We start from the raw sequence: 21,713 nt of genomic DNA, 5'->3' as shown, positions 1-21,713 counted from the left end.
CTGTGGAAAGGAGCCCTGTGCCCGCGGAAGCAAAGGAGCCCTGTGCCCGCGGAAGCAAATTTCTCACAGCTGCAAGAAATTAATGGGTGTGTAGTCCTCTAATATTACCCAGCTTAGTTATTGGTGGGGTCCAGACTTTTCTGAATAATAATAATAATAATAATAATAATAATAATAATAATATGCAGGTGATATGTATTGGGGTCAGGGGTTCGTGTCTGTGGAGGTTAGGGACATCTGGGGAGTTGGGTCTCTCCTCCCATCTTTCTGTGAGTTCTTGGGATCAAATCCACTTTGTCAGGATTGCACAGCAAGCGCCTTTACCCTCTGAACCATCTTGATGGCCCATGTGGACAAGTTTTCTGTCAAGACTAGCTGTACCAGTGAGTGACACAACCTTTTGAAAGTGCAAAGCATTGTCTCCTGGCTGAATTAGAAAATGGAGTCGTGAGGTCTTTGAGCTGTCCAGAGTCTGCTTGTTGCTCATTATGTCAAAGCTAACTATGGTGAATAACTCACCTGTGGCGTGGATAAATGAGGTCCAGTGCTCTCTCGGTTTGCAGCTCACTCAGATGCTCTTCCCAGTGTTATTGTACCTCCAGGGTCCTTAAAACTGCTCCTTTGCCTGCTAACCTGTGAGGGCTCTCCTCACTTGACTGGGCCTCCTGCATCCCTGCTGGCCCTGGCCTTCCCTGCTGGGGTACAGGGAACATAGTGTCCAGCCTGCTGCAGTCCAGGAAGGAAGCCAGGCATGCCTTTCGGCAGAGAGATGCCAGGATTCATGACCTTCTCCACATTTCCTCATAACTTTACTGGTGCAGGCTTAAAGGATGGAGAAATTGAAGCAGTGCTGACTTCAGCCCTCCCTTTGAAGAGGCCACTGCTACTTACGTTTTCAAACCAGAACCAGGTGAGGTTTCCCTAAGGGTATGGAGTGCCAGGGAAAAAGCCCCAGTGGTCCCTCCTTACCCCATTTCCCACTCTTCCTAGAGGGCCCATTTGAGAAAGCTGACTGCAACAACTTTGCTTGCTGGCCAGATCCTTGGCAAAGGCTGACGCTGGCCGAGCCAAGATCTGTGTGTGGGCTTAGGGTCAGCAGAAGTTTTATGGCACACCCTTCTGGGGCTCAGGTGCCTCACAGTGGCCCCAGGACACGTGCTCACACCACCAGCCAGGCCTCCGCAGTGGCCATCAGCTCCCAAGCTCATCTCTCTCTGGACTGTGGCCAAGGTCCACTGTGCCAGGCCAGGCTGTAATATCCAGCCTCTAGCCGATTTGTTAGGAAGCACCTTCGGTGTGTACCGGTAGAAAATCATCTAAACGTTTTCTAAGGCAAGCAGGCAGCCTGCTGTGTGGGCTGTGCTGCACAAGCTAACACAGAATCGTCCGCAGATTCCTCCCTCGGCTGTCACCCCTGGAAATTTATGCTGTGCATTAGGCCTTCCCTTGTTTGCCGGCCGACTATGGATGCAGGCGCTGAGTTGCTTTGAAGACTGGATTAAAACACCAGTGGCTCACCAGATAGTAGCCACAAGGGTGGGACGCCTACAACGGGACCTCATCTTCGTTTCCGCCCCCTTTCTTCCCTTACTCCTCTCGCGGTTCCTTTCCAAAGGGCTGCGGCTCATTTGGTTCACCCTGATTAAATCGGTCCTTCCAGGGCTGTGCTCTGAGCACGCAGATTCGTTTCGGTCAGGAAGTGTACGCCTTGGCCATGCCAGCTCTGTCGAAGGTCGCATCTGCTTCCCTCCTGTTGGGCAGCTCTGTGGCACCGGTGCCTGCTGTGGCTAATCAGACAGAGGGTGTGGATTTGCAGACTTTGCCTCATTTTACTTCTCTAACTGAAACAGGAACTTGTCACCACATTTTATTGGATGGAGAAGTCTTATGCACCAAGCCACTCATTTCTCACTGGGAACGTGAAACTCGGGGAGGTGACTTGGGCTCACCCAACAGCAATTTACCCAAGCCATCCAAAAAGTGAGTTAGCAGCTTTCGGTCCCTAACGAAACAAAACAAAACAAACAACTACTTCGTGGTGGTGGTTATTATTCCAGGACAATGTTTAAAGAAGCATTTTTTTATTACCATGTGTAATTGTAAAGACCAGTTCCGTGTGACAACTTCAAAATGCCACGCACGTGTCCCCCATTAGCTTCTCTTCTTCTCTTTTGGCTCCTTGTCCTTCCGCATTTTCCTGTTTTAGTCCCCTTGACTACTTTTACATCTGCCCCCCACCCCCAGTTTCTATGTATAAGAAAAAAACCACCAATATCTTAAAAAATGAACCAAACCAGAGAAACTAAAGTAGAATCACACTTTGTGCCAGATTAGCCTCTTTATGACTGCTTTGTGCAGAAAAACTGACTCATCTCGGGCAGGCAGAGAAGCTAGTAAAGCCAGCCTGTTATGCCACAAAGGACCCTAGGTGGCGCTGTTGTATAACTTCTGAAACCTGGGTAATTCAAACTCTTGAAACTCAAGGCAACGAAAATCCACTTTTTCTTTCTGTTTCTTCAGTGTCCACCCCTAACGGCTTACTCTTTTAAGTCCAGACTCTGCATATCTTACTTCCCAGTAGAAAGGGAAATGAAATTCTCTCTGTGGGTCTGCAGAATTAGAACTCCTTATGTGTACAGGGGAAAGCCTGAGTGCGGATGTGCTTTTTAAAACATCTTGAGGGCATCGTGCCGACGAAGCCCTCAAGGGAGTGTGCACACGTATTTGCTGATGTTTCCAGGAGCTGAAGGTAAGGTACTGCGGGGGTGCAGCTCACAAGTCCTCAGGGGCTGTCTTCTGAGGAGACATTATTGCTAAACACCGTCTCAGATCCCCGAAGTCACAGGCTTGGTCGGAACGTCATGGCTGTAAGAGGCCACACGCTTCTGCAGACCACGAGGGCCCAGTACACTCTGGTGTCAGGCAAGGCCATTGTGTTTGGTGTTTATTTAGAGTTCTGTGTATGTATAAGCAGCCCAGAAATTCAGCAGGGCGACCCCAGAGTGAGTGTTTCCCGTGGTATTAACGCTGTTCTTTCTGCCGGAGAGGACACTTGGTGTAGGCATTCAGGAAAGCCGTGTGCCTTGTAATCCCATTAAAAGTTAATGGACGGGCTAGAATTAATTTTAATAAGTGTTAATCAATTGCTGTTTGTCTTCCGTTGTTTGAAGAACAAAGGCACCCCACAGTATTTGGCCGTCTTCGGCGGTTTTTTCGAGAGTGCTCTCAGCAGAGGGCGCTGTTGCTCCGTATATGCCGCAGGCAAAAGCCTGCAGGAGCTTGGGTCGAAAATTCCCACAATCCCTTCCCAGCAGAGCTCCACTAAGGGATGCACCCACAATTAAAGCCTGGATAGAGACAGAAAGCACGGCCCGGGGAGGCTTTCCAAAGTGAACTCAAACTACAGGGATAATTTCATACTTGTGTGATTTAGCTTAATCAAATTTTACTGACACGCTCCAGAACCATGTAAATTACATTGCCAAAGATTTTTCAAATAATGGTGTTTTCTCTCTCTCTCTCTCTCTCTCTCTCTCTCTCTCTCTCTCTCTCTCTCTCTCTCTCTCTCTCTCTCTCTCTCTCTCTCTCTCTCTCTCTCTCTCTCTCTGTGTGTGTGTGTGTGTGTGTGTCTCCCTGTCTCTCTGTCTCTGTCAATCTGTGTGTGTGCTCAGAAAAGGGGAAAATGGACATAAATGTTGTTATACTGTGTATAGATATTTACATATACGATCCACCCACCCACCCATCCATCCATCCATCCATCCACCCACCCATCCATCCATCTATCCACCCACCCACCCATCCACCCATCCTTGTTACCTACCTGCCTATCTATTTCATACATATTTAGAGGATGGTCAGAATTGCTGCTCCATGTGTGAAATCCCTAGTTATAGGTGTATTGATGGGCTCAAGTTTGGTACTTTTCTCTTCTAGGTAATAAAACTTTGAACTAAGCAGCAGCTCCAGCCCTGACACTTGTGAAGTTTGTGAATATTTCCATATTTCCTGGCACTTTTTGCACCTTCAGAGTTTACAGAATAAACTCTTGTCCTTCAGGTCACACTGACACGAGTGAAGTCACAAAGCTGCATTATGCTCAGTGTCATATCTTATTTGGCTCTTGGATGCTACTTAGCAAGACTCCTGTCCAAATGGCAGGCAATGGTGAGCAAGGCAATTAGGGAGATTGGTTTAGCATGCATGATTTCATTTTCTGCTTCCTACGGTGAGAGATGAAGGGACCAAGATAACCAAATTTGACTTAGTAAAATTTAGACATCAATTTTTCAGATTGTTTTTGTGTTGTAACAGCACTTACGATAAATTTAAACTTCATTATTTTTTAAAATAACTATTTCAGAAGACTTTTACAGGTATGTGAAATCTCCTTGTCTTTTCTCAAGGTCTCTTTATCTTTTCTATGTTAGTTTATTGTCTAAAAAGATTTAAAAAATGCATCAACCTTTCAAATAATATCTTTTTTGAGCCTTTTTGTGTATTTGGTGTTCTGTTACATCAATTTGTTCATTAATTTTAGGTTGGTTCATTTCATTGCTGTTATTTTAATGTCATATATTAAAATGCCACCAAATAATAACCTTGAACAAAAAATGTATGGCTGAAACAGCTCTGGTATTTGCTGGATATTGATTCCCTAATTGGATTAAAGTCTGTCTTTGACAGGATTCCAAGAAAACAAGAAACAGCTCATGATTCACAACTGACTGGATCTCCTCCCAGTGACCATGGGTGATGCTCATTCATTCAGCAAACTCTGATTAAGGGTTTTGGTGGGCCTGGCTCATGCTGTTGCCATTGCCGCTGCAGCTGTATTGTTGGTATAGTTATAGGACAAGTTGACAGGAGGAGAGGCATGAGTCTTGGGATTTGTTCCAGTCTGCCCAAAGGAGAAAGAAAAGCCCTTGCAAACTGCTGGGAGAGCTCAAGGGGCATGAGGCTCAAGGAAGGGTGCTGAGGCTCCCAGGTGCTGTCACGTGAGCGTCGATGAGGGTGACTTCTGGGCTCCCAGGTGGCTGTCAGGTGAGCGTCGATGAGGGTGACATCTGGAACGGTAGCTGATGGTCTCTGAGGCACTGGGTGATGTCAGAGGCACTGTGGGCCCTTTGTTGACAAGGTCAGTGCAGATACTCAGATGGCATGATCACAGTGCTTCGTTCAGAAAGGATAGATTGCTGGCATTTCTTGCCTACTGCTGGCTGCTTTTGCCTTTCTTGTGCTTTAATATTGGTTTTAGACTTTATTTAAGTGCGTGTGTATACAGATGGCCCTGTGGGGTCTCAGATCACTTGGAACTGGGTTTATGAGAGGTTGTTAGTCTGTAATTGTGGTGGGCACCACACTACAGCCTTCTGCAAGAGGGGCGCTCACTTTTAATGGTTGAACCATCTCTCTTGACGCTGTCTATGCTTTTCAATGAGAAGTCTTGGGGACTGAGAAAACCAAGTTAGCATGGAACACTCTTGTGTTCCTCCATGGCCATCTGTACAGCTACCCTGGTGTCCACATCCCAGCTGGGCCTTCTGCACCGGGGAACAAACATTATGAACATTTGCAAGTGCTTTTAGGTAACTAGGTAACTTTACTTAATCCTTACAACAACACTATGAGCTGGACATACTATCGGCATTTCATCAAAGGTCAGAGAAGTTACATCTCAGAAGCAGGGAAGTTTGGCATTCTAAAGTGTATGCAGTTGTGGCTAATTGAAAACATTCCCATTGGGATCCTCATTACATGGGTGGGAGGTCAGCTGAGTTACTCTGTCCAGAACACACTGAAGCCTAGCTCTCTTTCCCTGGGCATTAACTGCTGAGAGGCAGCACAGGGGTGATACGACCAGGGACTGAGCACCCCCAGTAACCTTCACACTGCTAAGGGTTAGAAATCTGCTCATTTCTTGTCAGCACCAAAGCTTGCAGGACTCTAGAGAAACAGCAGTGCTGTGAAGCTCTGGGTACCTTGGCTTTCTTGTGCTCTGTTAACTTCCATGTTCATCTTTGTTCAAGAGGCTGAAGGAGCATCAGCATCTGGCTGGCTTGTGGAGACAAAGCGTCTTACAGAGGTGAGGCCCCAGCTGTGGAAAGGGGAAAGATATACAGATGGCGTTTGGGCTTGAATGTAATCCGTGGTGTCTGGAGCGGCTTCCTGAGTGTTAATGTAATTTAAAAATGGAAGTTTAAAGTGACAGCTTAAAGGTCAGTTGTTTCAGGAGAGTAAAGGAGTCATTAGACACCAAGTCTTGTACGACTTCCTTCATAACTAGAAATAGCAATGGAAGAGAGATAGCCATCGTAAGAATTACATTGAACGAAAATGAACTTATGCTCAACGGTACCTACTCATTTCCTTCCTTTATGTGACGATCACTAGAGAGTGTAGGAAGAGGAGTTACATTATATCCTAACAATAGTTCCTTAATTTGTAGGTGAAATCTAGTATTTCATCTATCTTATTACGTGTTTTAGCAGTGAATAAAGTTGTCAAATTAACTAGACTCATTGAAGCTATTAAAATGAGTATTTAACATGGTTTCACTACACTTCATGATACACAAAGTATTCTAGTCTCCACGATCTACCTTGGAAGGCTGTGTTAGCATCATGAGGGGACTGTGCCTCAGCGCTGTCAAGCCATGGGAAGATCTTTGAAAGTCCAGGAGAACGGAAAGAAGGTGGGGATTTGAGGGTAGGAAGGCAGATTAGAAGCTGCCTCTCCATGAATCGGTGAAGAAGAGATAACATAACAGAGGATAGAATTATTTCAAAGAGACAGAGGGCCAAAGCGTACAAGAAATCTCAGGGAATGAGGACAGCAGGTTAGGGTGGAGCCACAGAATGGGTGACTCAGCCAGGAGGCGCCCCAGCACGAGAAGGGGAAGCAGAGGCAGCGATTGCAACCCAGGCAGCCCTGATGAAAATAGATAGGTGAGCTTGGTGAGCTCACAGCCCTTTGAGGCCTTGACTCCAGTGCAGGTGCTGGTGAGACAGTGATGTCTCCAGAAGGACCAATGACTCAACAAAAGAGAGAATCCCAGTTTGTCTGCTAGTCTCTAAGAGCTGTGGCCGTGTGGCATTTGGCAGGGAATCTCTGGCTTAAAAGTAGAGCCACGCGGGGTGAGGAGTGTCTTGAGAACAAGGAATCACGCGTCTTGGAACCTAGAGTCACTTGCACAGCCCCAGGGAGAGAGCCCTGGGAAGCCACTGTGGAAACTGGCAGGCTCAATGCTGACACACGGAAGGGTTAGAGGCTCTGCTGAAGCAGCGGTGTACACACTGCAAAGTATACCCACTGCTGGTGGCTGGGGCTGATCCCTGCAGCTGCGAACAACCCTGGGTCTGAGAGCAACAGCAGGGGCAGACTTGGGTAGCACCTTCCTGCTATGAGGTTAAGTGCTGAGCAGTCAAAGGACTCTTGAAACCCCAAACTGCTTACCTCTAACAGAGTGGTTTGTTTATTTGTTTTTATATTTATTTATTAAATTTTAAACCTGCAAAGACTGTTCTCATACAACATATCCTGATCAGGGTTTCCCCGCCTTCATATCCTTCCAGGTCTTCCTTTTCTGTTTTAAGAAAACAAACAGGCAAACAAAAAAGACAAACACACAAGAATAAAACTGAATTAACAAACTGACATGCAAACAAACAAAAACAAGCAAAGAAAGATCATGAAAAATATGCGCTCTTACACACGTATGTGCACACGGGTACATGTACATGGACAAGCAATACGCATGTGCACGCGTGCGCGCACGCACACACACACCATAAAAATAAAGATCTGAGCTACAGTATACAAGCAAAAGACCAGTAAGATGGAAAAAAAGTCCAAATATGAGCAAAAACTCCGTAGATACCGTTGAGTGTAGTTTGCTTGTGTTAGCTGGCTACTGCTAGCCGTGGACACTTTTCTCTTTTTCCTTTGTGAGTGGTTATCAACTGGAGCTCCTGGGTTAGGGATGGGGATTCCTGTCCACTTCTCCATCTCGGCTGTAGGATCTCCTCCTCCGGTTTGGACCTGGGCAGGCCCTGGGCCTGATGCCAGTCTCTGTCAGTTCATACGCGTCTGTCCTGCTGTGTCTGGAAGTCAGGGCTTCCTTGGTATCGTCCATTGTCTCTGGTTCTTACAGCTGTTCTGCCATGCCTTCCACAGGGTCCCCTGAGCCCTGAGGGGAGGGATTTGAGGGAGGCATCCCCTTTACAACTGAGTGTCCAAGGTTAACGCTTAGAAGGTTAGAGTACAGAGACAGGTCTGACTCTATAGATCACAGCATCATGTTTGCTTCTTCTCTTCCAACAAAAATGCTTTGGAGAAACTCCTAATCCAGAACACAAACTACCTGAGAGTATGCAAATCGACAAATCTCAGGAGGGTGGGAGAATTGCAAAACTAAGGGAGCTAGGCAGAAGCTGTTGGTATGCAGGAACGCCAACTCCAAAAGTACCAGCAACTCTGGCAGACATCTGGTGCTAGGCAGTACAGGCTGAACGGCAGTCTAAGACTGGGGAAAGACAAGAGGCTGCAAGTTGAACTATGATCCCCTCTCCATCCCACACCCGCCTCTCTAACTTCAGTTCCATGTGACCTAAAAGGAAGGTGTTTAAATATTCCATCTGTTTCTCCTTTTGCTTTTCTTGTTTTCTCTTGTTGATAACCATAGTTTGGCTCATTCTTCCTTTTTCTCAATTTTTCAATTTAAATTAGAAACAATTTTGCTTCACTTGTCAATCCTAGCTCCCTCTCCCTCTCCAGCCCCCCAGCCCCCCAACCCCCCACCCCATCCTCCCTCTGCTCCCCAGGGAGAGTGAGGCCCTCCATGGGGGATCTCCAAAGTCTGTCACATCATCCTGGGCAGCGCCTAATCCCTCCCCTAAGTGTCCAGGCTGAGAGTGCATCCCTCCATGTGGAATGGGCTCCGCGCAAGTCCATTCGTACACCAGGGATAAATACTGATCTACTACCAGAGGCTCCATAGATTGCCAAGGTCTCCTCACTGACACCCACGTTCAGGGTATCTGGATCAGTCCCATGCTGGTCTCTCAGCCATCATCTGGGGTCCAGGAACTCCCCCTTGTTCAGGTCATCTATCTCTGTGGGTTTCACCAGCCGGGTCGGTCTTGACCCCTTTGCTCATCATTCCTCCCTCTCTGTCAATGGGTTCCAGGAATTCAGTTCAGTGTTTAGCTGTGGGTGTCTGCCTCTGCTTCCATCAGTCACTGACGAAGGCTCTAGGATGGCATATAATGTAGACGTCACACTCATTATCAGGGAGGGTCATTTAAGGTAGCCTCTCGACTATTGTTAAGATTGCCAGTTGGTGTCATCCTTGTAGATCTCTGGAAATCTCACTGGTGAGTTTGGGTCATTCTTATTTCAAAAAGGCCTTTGTAATTTTAGTTTTTACCTCTTTTATTACAGTTACCTAATTTTGTTTCCATTTTTTTTTACATTATCAGGCCTATCCTCCCTCTCTGTTCCCTCCCTCCCTCCCCCTTTCCTCCTTTCCCTTCTCCATTTTCCCTTTACAATATTTTTCTCCACTTTCTGTTTTAAAACATTTATTCTTCTCCATTTTCCCCTTCAGTCACATTTCCTGTATCTCATTTATTTGCTATTTCTGTGTTTAGCCTAAATAAGCTTATAGCTAATACCTTTAAGTTTTCTGTTCTATGGCTGTTGGTGGTATGTTAGTGGACACCAATTAATCTTGAACATATTTCTATATCTATATCTGGCATTGCATTTTATCATAGCTTCTTTTCTCCCCTCTGACTTTTACTGGCCATTGATTGACCTCTCAGTATGAGAATCACTAGAAAGATCCCCACATAAACCAAAAAAAGATATTCCACCAGCAGATATGTACGTTGCAATGTAGAAAAATGAGTACCATTGAAAAACTAAAGATAATATGATTCTTTACGAAGATCATAATCCCTCAAGTCAAAGATACTTAAATTTGGTTAAATACCAGGTAAAGAAGTAAAAAGTGACCTGTACTGTTATTGTCACTGCTCTTGGTTTCTCATTAGAACCTGAGTCATACTTTCATCATAGTGCTTGAAGATATCAAACTATCAGGGACCTAAAAGCTTCCTCCTTACTGGAAGCTTTAATAGTATGGAATAGTGCTATCCATGCTGTCAGGGATGGAAATCTAACAACAGTCTGACTGTGAACTGTGAGTAACAATAATGATGAGGCTGGTAAGACATGCCCATTGATCAAATCCTGGCATAGATGTGGGTAAGGTAGTTAAGACTTTCTCAATAGGAGAGTACTTACACTTGGCATGGTAAACTTGGTGAAGAACTCACGGCTTGGGTTATAGGCTCTAGAGGGGAACCTATTACTACTATTTTGCTGAGTGGAAACAGCATAAAATGTCTTCAAAATACTTATAGATTAGTGCTGTTCTTATCCCTTTTCAGAGAACTTCCTCTTACAGGGACAGTGACTCACACAGAGGCTCACAGCTAGTCAAAGTGCAGAGTATAAGTGACTGTGGTAAAATAATTTCTTGTACCTTATCACACCTTAATATAATAACTCTAATTCAGTAGTAAGAAAACAGATACTATGCAAATATGAGGGAATTGAACAATGTGCCATTGAATGTCCAGCATAAAGAAATTAAAACATTCCTAAAATCAAATGTAAGGGAAACAACAACTTACTAGACCCTTGGAGATATGACGAAAGCAGTTTTAAGAGGAGATTTTATAACTATGAGTGCCTACATTAAGGATCTCAAATAAATAACTTAATGATGTACCTTGCAGTTTTATAAAAACAAAGACATTCCAAGTGAAAATGCCATAGATTTCAAGAAATAAATATTAGAGAAAAATTAGTGAAATGGAGACTAAAGCAACAATTCAGTTCAAAGAATCAATAAGGGGAAAAGTTGGTATTGTAGAAAACAAACACTATCAACAAGTTCCCCCCCCCAGTCAACTGACACAAAGAGAGAAAGACCAGATTATTAAAATTAGAGATAAAATAGACACTATAGATGATAGCCACAAAGTCTGCAAGGTCATAGGGAATACTTGAAATAGTTATCTTTCTCTAAGCAACTGGAAAATAGAGAAGAAATGTCCAACTTCATAGACACATGACAAACTAAAATTAAATCAAGAAGGTACAAATTACTTATACAGTCTTACAACATCAAGAATCACTGGACAATATAGATGGACTACTGAATCTATCAGAAGAACTAGGAACAATGTCCTTAAACTGCCCCCAGGACAGGAAGGAAAGAACACTGCCAAAGTTTTCTTTAAGAAGTGTTACAATGATTGTCCAAACCAGACAAGAACAGAACAGAACAGTAAAAGTAGAGACCAGTCTATGTGATGAACTTGGATTCATGTTATTGAGAATGAAAATTTGCAGTAAAATATTTTTAAAGAAAATTCAAGGGCATGTTAAAAAGTATATAAAATGATCAAATAGGTTTCCTTCCAGGGATAGAAATAGGTTGCAGCACATGCTAATCAATAAGGGCAATAGAATGAAGGGTAGGAATCATATGGTCACCTTAATAGATACTGACAAGGCTACGACAATCAGTAGATTTTCTGCATGTCAAGAATCAATGTGTCAAGGAAAAAAATTCAAAAACAGAGATCTCATTCAAATAGATTTAAAATATCTAATAAACACAAGCAAGGAGGCAAAAGAAAATTTTACATTACCCAAACTCTAGATACTAGAAGATAGAGAGACCCTTGTCACTTGGCATGCTCACAGATCTACAGAACTAAATTTGTAAAAATGGCTACATTACCAAAACAATCGATTTTCAATGCAGTTATCAACTTCTGATTACATTTTTTTACAGGACTAGAAAAAAACAGTCTTAAATTCTTATGAAGGTACAAAACACCCTGAATAGACAAACACATCATGAGAAAAAGGACCAATATTTGGAGGTATCACAGTACGTTATCTAATTGTGCTATAAAGTCATGGTGCTGAAAGAAACTCAGACATAGAGACCAGCGGAAATAAACCCATGTAGTTATAACCATCCAATTTTTGGTAAAATTATCAAAAATATGTGTTGGAGAAAAGCCTCTTCATGGAGGGCTGAAAGCTAGATGTTCACACAGAGAATGAAAGTAGATCCACATTTCGTACCCTACATGAAATTAAATTCAACATGGCCCAGACACCTTCATGTGAAACACAAAATACAACCAGCTGTAGGAAACACTTGAAGACACTGGGAAGGCTGAGACAAATAAAGGACCCTAATGGGTCAGGAAATGATTATAAAAATTGACAAAGAAGATTGCATGAAACTAAAAGACTTCTACACAACAAAATAAATAAGTAGTAGAGAGGAGACAGTCTAAGTTCATGGGTCTTAGGGGGAAATGTACTACTAGTATTTGGCCAAGGAACCAGATCAATAAACCGACTACGATTGACATACTGCTCTACCCATATTTTAGCCCTCACCAGAGAAGCCTCTTCTTGCAGCAGATGGTAATTAACACAGAGACCACAATAGGACAATATGCAGAGAGTGAGAGACTTTGGAGCACTTGGTCCTAAATGGGATGTCCTATTCCCCCCAACCCCCCCCCACACCAAGGCTTGGGAGTCTATGAGGATGAGGAGGCTGGAAGACTGTGAGAGGCAGAGGTGGGAGGTGATTTCAGGGAAACAGTGTTGTCTAGATACAACAGGACTGATACACGCATGAATTCACAGAGGCTGTGACAGCACGCATACGTCCGGCACAGAGAAGGGGAAATGAACACAGTGTACTGCCCCCAAACCAAGAAGGTACCTGCTTGAAAAGCAAAAAATAGTTTCCCCAGTGGGATCTCACTAGGAACATCAAGCACATCCCATGCCCAATAGTAGCTGGCCAACAAAACAGACACCACGTTTTGTTGTGTGCTTTTTTTCCTTATTGTTTGTTTGTTTGTTTTGATTTTCATTCTGTGTGTGTGTGTGTGTGTGTGTGTGCGAGAGAGAGAGAGAGAGAGAGAGAGAGAGAGAGAGAGAGAGAGAGAGAGAGAGAGGAGTTCAGGGAGGGAAAGAATATGATTGAAATATACTGTCTGTCTTTCTTCAAATAAAGAAGGGAGAACGGGAAAATTTCTTTGTTAACTAACCATTTGACAAGATCACTATCTAGAGTCTATGAAAATGTCAAGAATTTAAAAAACTAAAATCTAAATTATTCAGCGAGTAAATTGGGATAATTTTAAAGGAAGAAATGAGATAGCAAAGAAAAAAATCTCCATCATAGTAAACCATCAGGGAAATGCAACATACAATCCCATCAAGATCCCTTCTTTCTGATCAGAGTGGCTGGCACCAGACTGCTGATGGGCATTTGGAAACTACCTCTGAGACTGTAGACTGTGGTGCTACTATGCAAGTGAACAGAGAAATCTCTAAAAATTGAAGACAGGATGGCCACACGACCCACTTGTACTCCCCTTGGATTTATAAGCCAATGCCTCTGTGTCAGCTACTACAGAAGTGTACACATCTGTATTTGTTGTTACACCAGTCACAATAAACAGACTCAGAACCAGCCTGGGTTCCCACCAACACTTGTGGCTGGAGCATGTGGTATGCGTACACTCTACTCTTTCTACCAGGAGACAGATAGAACTGGAGATCTGTACACTGAGAGAAACAGCGGCACTGGAGATCATTGCTTAAAATGAAATCAGCCAGACCCAGAAAGACAAAGATCATCCTGTGCTTCTCTCATGGGCAGAATCTAGATTAAAAAGAAAATGTTTATATAGGATATGGAAAGAGTCTGGAGGTTATGAAGGAAAAGAAGGGGTCTAAAGGAGAGGGAAGGGTAGAACAAGAGAGGGTGATAAGACTAAATATTGCATTTTTTCACCTGTAGAGTCCCGATTTAAGCATAAGCCCCCAAAGACACATGCGTCGTGAAAGCCAAGGGGAAATATTTGGGAGGCAGAAGAGGACAGTTAGTGAGGGAAAGGAGCGTATGGAAGGTATCTGCAGGGCAAACGCGAGTAAAATACAATGATGCTTACACATGATAATGTCACCATGAAGCTTATTGCTTTGTATGCGAACTAAAAAGGCGTAAAGGATAAAAAGCATGTGAGCAATTTCTTTATAAGGACAAAAAAGATGTACATCCTCACTGGCGATATTGTTGCCCGAGTACAAAGCAGTTATTAAGGGCTTTCCTATCTGCATGATGGTTGAATTTGGTGGCTTTCTTATTCTAACTTGTAGCCTCTGACATTTATTTCTGAAAACAAAAGTTAACATTAAATGGCAACTAAACGTCATATGGACTCTATCGTATGACTCTGAAATTGGAGGCTGGAACCCAGCGTTGGCCCAAGTTCCTGATTTCTCCAGAGATGACAGAGAAGCTGCCCTAGGAGCCAAGTCCTGTGACTCTGGGTAGATGCTTCTTGCAATTTATGACTGCAATATAGAAACGGTCAAAGGAGTAGGTGCTTCATTTCTTTAAAAGCCACAGACATGTAAGTTTAAGTAACTGGCAGGAATTTACGCAGCCACACAGGGTGCTTTGGCAATTTGTAAAGTACTTTCATGTACATTGTCATCTTTATTTTAATATTAGGTGTGATGCCAGGAAATCATATAATTAATTAAGCAGCAGTTGGCTTAATTATTTTCCATTTTAGTTTTAATTTTCTTTGCTTATTAATTGTTTATGTGCAACATGGCTAGATTTCCCACCTGAATAACTTCTGTATTTGGATACAGTAAGAGTAAGGTTTTGACTTGGCAATTTAAAGAATGATACAAAATGAATAGGATTTTTTTCAAGAAGAGGATTAGGATTTTTGCCTGGGGAAAATTGGTATTTTCTCAGTCTGTGATCATGCTGGCGAGGCTTAGAAAGCAATTCTAGTTTCCTGAATATATTTTCAAAGCCATGAGGCATTATTTTTACTGGGAAGCATGTGAGGACTTTTAGCTGCAGATGGACTGCACAGGCGATGTTCTGATAAGCCCTTTCAATTCAAGGTGGCAGAGTGGGAGCTGTGGGAAATGCCTTGTGGACTGTGCGGGAGGGACAGAGGCTGCAAACCAAGACAAGATGCGATGTGAGGCCAGTTAGTAGGTTGTGTGACATTCTGAGATAACGGTTTGCTCTCCCGAGGATTTATCTTCTTTTTAAATTTAAAATAAGTGCAGGAAAAAATACTGTGTTTTTTCCCCTTGCTGTGAGACTGTGAACGGAAGCACTCTTAGATACAAAAATCATGATACGGTTGGTGTACTGTGGCAAGGAATAGTACCAGGGACAGAGGGGATCTGCATTCCTGCTAACCCTGCATTGTGTCTTTTCTATGTTAGCTGTTCTTACTACAGAAAAAAAGAACAGATTTGTGTAAGTTGATATATAAAACATCGCTGTTTTCAAACTTTATGTTGAGTTCTAGAGGGATGTCAAAATCACTAACTTTTGGAAACAGGCACATTCCTATAGTTGAGAGTTCAGTGCAGGCTCCCCACATCTTGGAGCTAACTCTAATGACTGTTAACTTTCAACACTGAAAGAATAATTGTCTCTTTTGAGCAGTCATAACTGTTTTTAGTAATATTGCCTGAGTGTGAGAATGGATTTCTACTGAAAAACTAATTTATTATTTTTTTAAAGAGTAAATTAACTAGCAATAATTTGCAAAGCCACACACCGTGCTTTGGCAATTTATAAATTATTGTCATGTACATTGTCACCTTTACTTTAATTTTAAATGTGATGTCAGAAAAAAACATATAATTAGAAAATTAGAAGTAACATGGAAAATTAAGGCACATAGTTGTTTTTGTTTATTTATTTATTTGTGTGTGTGTGTGTGTGTGTGTGTGTGTGTGTGGGGTGCTCCCCTCTGTGTGTATGTCAGATGTATGTGTATGCCTGTGGAGTCCAGATCATAGAATGCCCAGAGCCAGAGCTACCAGCAGTTAAAAGCTCCCTGCTCTAGGCACTGGGAACTGAACTTGAGTCCTTGGGGAAAATAGGAAGCTCTCTCAGCTGCATGACCGTCTCTTCAGCCTCCAATTTATTGTTGTTTTAAAATACATCTAGTCTGTGTTCAATATGTCATTCACTGATGTTCTTACTGATTCAATAAACGTGATGCTAAATCTTGAATTGTAATTTTGATCTGAACTTAGTTGTTTTCCCAACAGAAGACTGCGGGTGAAGTTTTGCTAATAAGCAGCAGAAATGAAAAGATGATGCAGATTTTTGACATCTGAAGAAGGAGGAGGGATGTGTCAGAACCAGACTGGAGCAAGTAGCAGAGTATGGCTTTATGATTTCATATGTTTTGATTTTTAATTTATAAAATTTCGGGAGTATGTGTCTGTCAAATCTGTTTTGACAGGTATTGTGTGGCAGTGTGAAATACAAAGGAAGTTTTGACATGCATATGAGATATAGTTCTAAGTGTCAGTGTGAAGAGAAAGTAAATGAAAATACGGACTTTCTGTTTTCCCTGTGCAATCAGAGTATCTTTCCTTACGCCCTATTTGCAGCAGACACTGCTGTGGCAGAGGCGTAACACCGTCGAGTTTTAATGTCCTGAGTCCCAGCTTAGCTTCATTAAAATAGGCTGACAGATCCTCTGGGCCTGCATAGGAACAGTGCACTTGCCTTGGACACCACGCTTTGTGTCTTGTAAATCCTGTACACCTTATTAGATTTGTCTGTAACTAAGCTTACTGAAATATGTGTAAGGTGCATGTAAGTTCAGCACAGAAAAGCTATGTGTGGGCTTGCTTTTAAGGATAACGTAAAACGCAAATGGAACACCGGTGAGGTAACTCCTTTCTGGGGATGCTGTACTGTCATTTGTGGTAGGGGTTAGCTATGCTTGATTTATGAGTGGGGTAAGAGTCCAGGGTAATTGTTATAGCAGAGGCTATCCCTTTCCTGAATTCAAAATTGAATGAGGAAAATAAAAGAAGCAAAGAGTCAAAAAGAGAGAAGGGACTGCCTGAAGTAATCTATGTTGAAGATACTTATGGGGGAAATGAAATATTTGGTGCAATGCCATGCCTTTGTAGGGTAAATTTTTACTTTTCTGTCCCCTTCTTTCCTTTTGTGTTGATGAGACACAAAAATTCAAAGTATTAGTCCTTGCATTTCAGGCATTAAACAACATCTTTGACTTAAAAAATCTAGACATTACTTACTGTACTTTGTTCTTCTGTAGCAAGACCAAACTTTAATAGTGTATCCTGCTTTTATCCCCTGTACTTTCTGTGTTTAACTTCCACATTTTAGAGACATAAAAGCTACAGGAAGCCATTGAACTTAGCTCACTTGTCTTTATTGATACGTTTTCTACATTGACAAATTTCATACATGAATACCATACAGCCAGCTTGCTCCCCTTCACTACCTTCATTTCCGCTCTCTGTGAGTACAAACAGGGCTGCTTAGAAAGTGATTTGATGCTGTCCGCTCATTCAACAACAATGAGAAGTACCCCTTAGGGTCTGTGTCTCCCTGGTCATAGGTTTTTAGATGAATGGGCTTACACTAGAAGGCATGGATTCCCTCTTGTGGCGCACGTCTCAAATCCAAACAGGGAGTTCCCCTAAAATAGTCCTGTCACTATTGCTCATTGGACACACTGGTGACACATGAACTTCACACTTCTATGGTAAACCTCCTAAGGGAGGATCACATGCCATTTATATGTCACAAATTATTCTTAGAGTAACAAAAAGGTCTCTAGACACACAATTAAAGTTCAGTTTCACTCAATGTCTACAATTAAGGGCCCAAGATATTTAGTGAGGTGCCAGCTAATAGTTGTGTGTCAAGATGTAGATGATTAAATTTATGGAGAAAGAGAAGATGTGAAAAGTAGTGTGTCCCCTTTTTTCCAGGCCATGATCCAAAACGATGACTCAAATGGTACAAAACTGAGACAAAATATATTTTCTCTCCTCTTTATACATATAGTTATGACTAAATTTAATTTATAAACTAGACATGGCAAATGGTTTACAATAATAATAAAGTAGAACAATTTTAGAAATGTATTGGAAGTTATTTAAAACATGGAGTTTTTTTAATTTCTGGAAGTTTCTATTTTTGGATCCAAGTTAGCTAAAGCTGAGGGGGCAAGGTCCTAGTGTAAGGGAATAGCTCTCTACTACATGCTTGATTGGATTGGAACTCCTTGGGGAACTGACTATACCATTACCATCTGCCTGGTAGAGAGCTGTACTCTGCAAAGAGCTGAGTAAAGGTATTACTAGATCAAAGGATCACCAAGCATCCTTAGTACACACACTGTGTTATGTGAGTATTTTTTTTTTTTTGTGAAAGAGCTAAAGTCTATGAGTTGAGTTTTGAGCTCTGCTTGTAGTGAAGTCAGTAAGATGTTAAAGACAATAAAATGAGAAGACGGCCCTGCCATGGTTGTTGGGGACCACGGCTTTAGTGCAGCAGCAGCACTGGTGAGCAGTGACAGCAACTGCTCAGAGATCTTCATAGCAGCTACTTGGAGCAGTTTTATGTCTCTTGAATCTAATAGTGAAAAAAAATGGGACTTTCATTTTATGTCTCTACTCTTAATTGGTTTTCCTCAGCAATTAATTTTATTGACATTTATAATTTATAATCATCCCATGATGGAAAAACAACAACAAAATTGTGCCTCCCTCATTATCACTGAAGAAGCATTCTTTAGAGAATTTATACTCCGAAAAATACCATGCAATTCCCCAAACTACTCACAATCAAGGAGAAAAAAAGCCCATAAATTTAAAAATGCATTTTTTTGAGGGGAGATAACACAAAAATTCTTCCTAGATGTTTTATTCACTTTCCATCTTTCAGGCTTTATCTATGCACTCCAATAGCCTCTGAGCTAATCCAGCTTGATTGTGAGAGCTCCCAAGAGACAAGATGAGAGAGACAAATGGCGTACTGGCTTCTGACTGGGTGTGGTGTCTGGGTGTGTCTCCACTGGCATGGGGGGGTGGATTCTCACCCACATAGTCGTCTGTTCTCTGTGTAGTACTGAAATGTGCTCTCTTTTGTGGGTGCCTGTACATCATGGTTATTTCTTGGGAATGATTCCTATTACCAACATGCTCAAAAAACCAGTGACTATTATGTAGAAGGGAGTAGACAAGTGTAGAAAAATATAATTTAGCATGCAGCTGTGGGCTTTTTGTAATTTTCAGCTCAGGGCTGAGTAGTCTGGACGGGAGAGATTCTTTGGATTGCTCTGTCAGATAGGATAAATCTTTCTGCTTGCAAAATGAACAGTGAACTGAAATGAACATTGGCGGTTTCAGCGCGGGTACACCCAATTCCACACTTCTGACTCTGTTAGCGCTCTCATTGATTTTAATGATGATGTTCAAAGAATCAGTCTGTCACACCTAGATGAGAACTGTCCTCATAAAACGTGCCTGCAGCTGGTGGATGTTATCAGGAGGTATGGTACCACCAGTCACCTTGGGAGAAAATGCTTGTAATTGGCCTAACTCTTGCTGTTTGTGATTAATCATCGCTTCTGGAATGAGACGATCTGGTGTGGTCTGCCTAGTAAGCCTGTGCTCACATGGACAGCAGTTGGCTGTGCACAGCAAAGGTTAAGTTTGAGTTCCTTATTCTTGCTTTTCCTAAAATTAGCAAACTCTTCAACTGTGTATAAAGTAGTCAAGGAGAGTCTAGGAAATGCAGCATTCTGGGGTAGTAAGCAATGCTGCCCCCAGAGATTGGTTTGGAGAGTTTTGGCAAGGTACTGGGAAAGACTTGTCACGCTTCTTTCCATATATATGGAGATCACGTCTATTCTGCTGTATCCATTTCGTTGTCTCCACTCACAGAACAGGTTGGGAACGCCTGCAATGTCTCTTTTCATCCTGTACAAGTCATGTTTGGGTGGGTGAGTGAAGTCCCATTAGTCAACAAGCAGTGTATGCTATGTGGATTTCACAAAAGTGGAACAAAGTATTTTGACCTGTCCGTTCTCTTGCAGGCTGAGCTGCATTTCCTCCAAGGTGATCCTGCAGTATTTTGTCCTTTTATTTTCTGGCAAAGTCACAGATACTTCGTGGACTCTTGATAACTCTTCTCTTTTCAAGTGTCACCGAATTCCTGAAAATTCAAAATGATTTAGAAATATTGGTTGAGAGTTTCAAGTGTAGAGGTTGGCAAAATAAACCACCTTTCTAGAGAATGTATGCAGTTTTCCTTCTCACTTAAAAACCGTTCCAAAGGATGTTGCAATATTATTATCAAAGCAATCAGATGCTAATAGACTTCGTCTTCCATACGGTTTTATCAGCGAGGAGAGGCTGCGTCACACCGAACCTCAGCTCAGCAGTGACTGCGTCTGCGGCCATGGGGCTCTGCCAGACTCTGATGGGCAACTGCTTTCAACTGCGTTTGTGACTCCAGCACCACCTGGAGGCCTCATCTGATGGAGGAGTCTCCTGTCTCACAGTGGGAGGAGTCTACTGTCTCACAGTGGGAGGAGTCTCCTGTCTCACAGGGGGAGGGGGAGGAGTCTCGTGGCAGTACTCAAAGACTCTGGTGGAGTGACAGGTCATCTCCATTCACACTTATTGACCAAAACACGTCACGGAGATTTTCAATCTCGACAGGGCGAAGGGGTCCAGTCTCCCATGTACATGGGAGGAGAGGATAATGGTAGAATTTTGAGCATAATTGCTAGGTATAAACCTGAGCGAGGTCTTTATTCCCTGTTGGAATTGTCTGGTCTTTATAGAGAGGCTTCTAAACTAGTTGGTAAAATGCAGCTTCTTGAGTCAACAGCCAGTAACACTAACTAATATTAATGGACTTGCTACTGTGTATGACACACCTTCCTTAAACTCTGACACATTTAGTGCCTACTTTTGGAAATTTATTATAAAGAAATACATATATATCCCACAGTGCCTTCTTCTAAATGTAGGGAATAGCTGTTTATTCATTAAAAGGAATATGTAAATTATCTAACTTATCTATACAAGTATTGTCTTTTTAATTTAAAGAAAAGATATAGTCAATATAAGAGACTTTAGAAACTTAAAATCTGAAGAAAGAAAACACCCTATAGCCTATAATAAAAATTTATTTATACAAATATTTAGACAAACATTGCAACATGGATCTGTTTGCTCTTGAGGTTCCAAAATAATGGTTTTGTTGTGACATTCTTAGACATACTTTCAGATGTGTACCTAAGATATATGATCAATAAAACATAGAAAATGAATGTAAAGATTTTATTATATGTCAAAGTATATAGACATAGGAAAAAGACCATTAAGAATCTATTTTTAAAAATAATTCAGTCAGTGTTAAAGGTTATAGGCTGTTTGCTTTCTTTAACTTTTAAAAATTTTCTGTCACTTATATTGACTGTATGTGTTCTCTAAAATTAAAAAGGAAATGAAATTAACTTATGCTCATTTACCTTTTTTTTGGAGATGTTCAGGGGAAGTGAAAAATGCTTTAAGTGATCGAGCAAAAGTTTATGGAAGGAAAATGAAGCTAATTTCTTATTGGTGACTCAGTTGCAAAGCCACGGGGCAGAGTTGGGTTAAGGTCGTCACTGTCGTGATGTGTAAATGCATAGCAGAAGCCTTTCAAAGAGGACATCTTTGCTGCGAGTGTCAGCTTGTTTCAGAAGGTCCTACCAGGG

General features: G+C 42.1%; 1 long non-coding RNA gene across 1 annotated transcript; it reads left to right on the top strand.

The window, feature by feature from the left end:
- Positions 1-2,494: 2,494 nt before the first annotated feature.
- Positions 2,495-20,237, top strand: LOC110342019. Its single transcript, XR_002384005.2, has 4 exons — positions 2,495-2,749; positions 3,937-6,085; positions 16,219-16,333; positions 20,040-20,237. It is a non-coding gene; the product is annotated as an uncharacterized LOC110342019 (long non-coding RNA).
- Positions 20,238-21,713: the final 1,476 nt, after the last annotated feature.

The sequence above is a fragment of the Mesocricetus auratus genome, unplaced genomic scaffold (assembly GCF_017639785.1).
Source record: "Mesocricetus auratus isolate SY011 unplaced genomic scaffold, BCM_Maur_2.0 Super-Scaffold_100009, whole genome shotgun sequence".
Lineage (NCBI taxonomy): Eukaryota > Metazoa > Chordata > Mammalia > Rodentia > Cricetidae > Mesocricetus > Mesocricetus auratus.
This window is presented reverse-complemented; position numbering and strand designations above follow the sequence as displayed.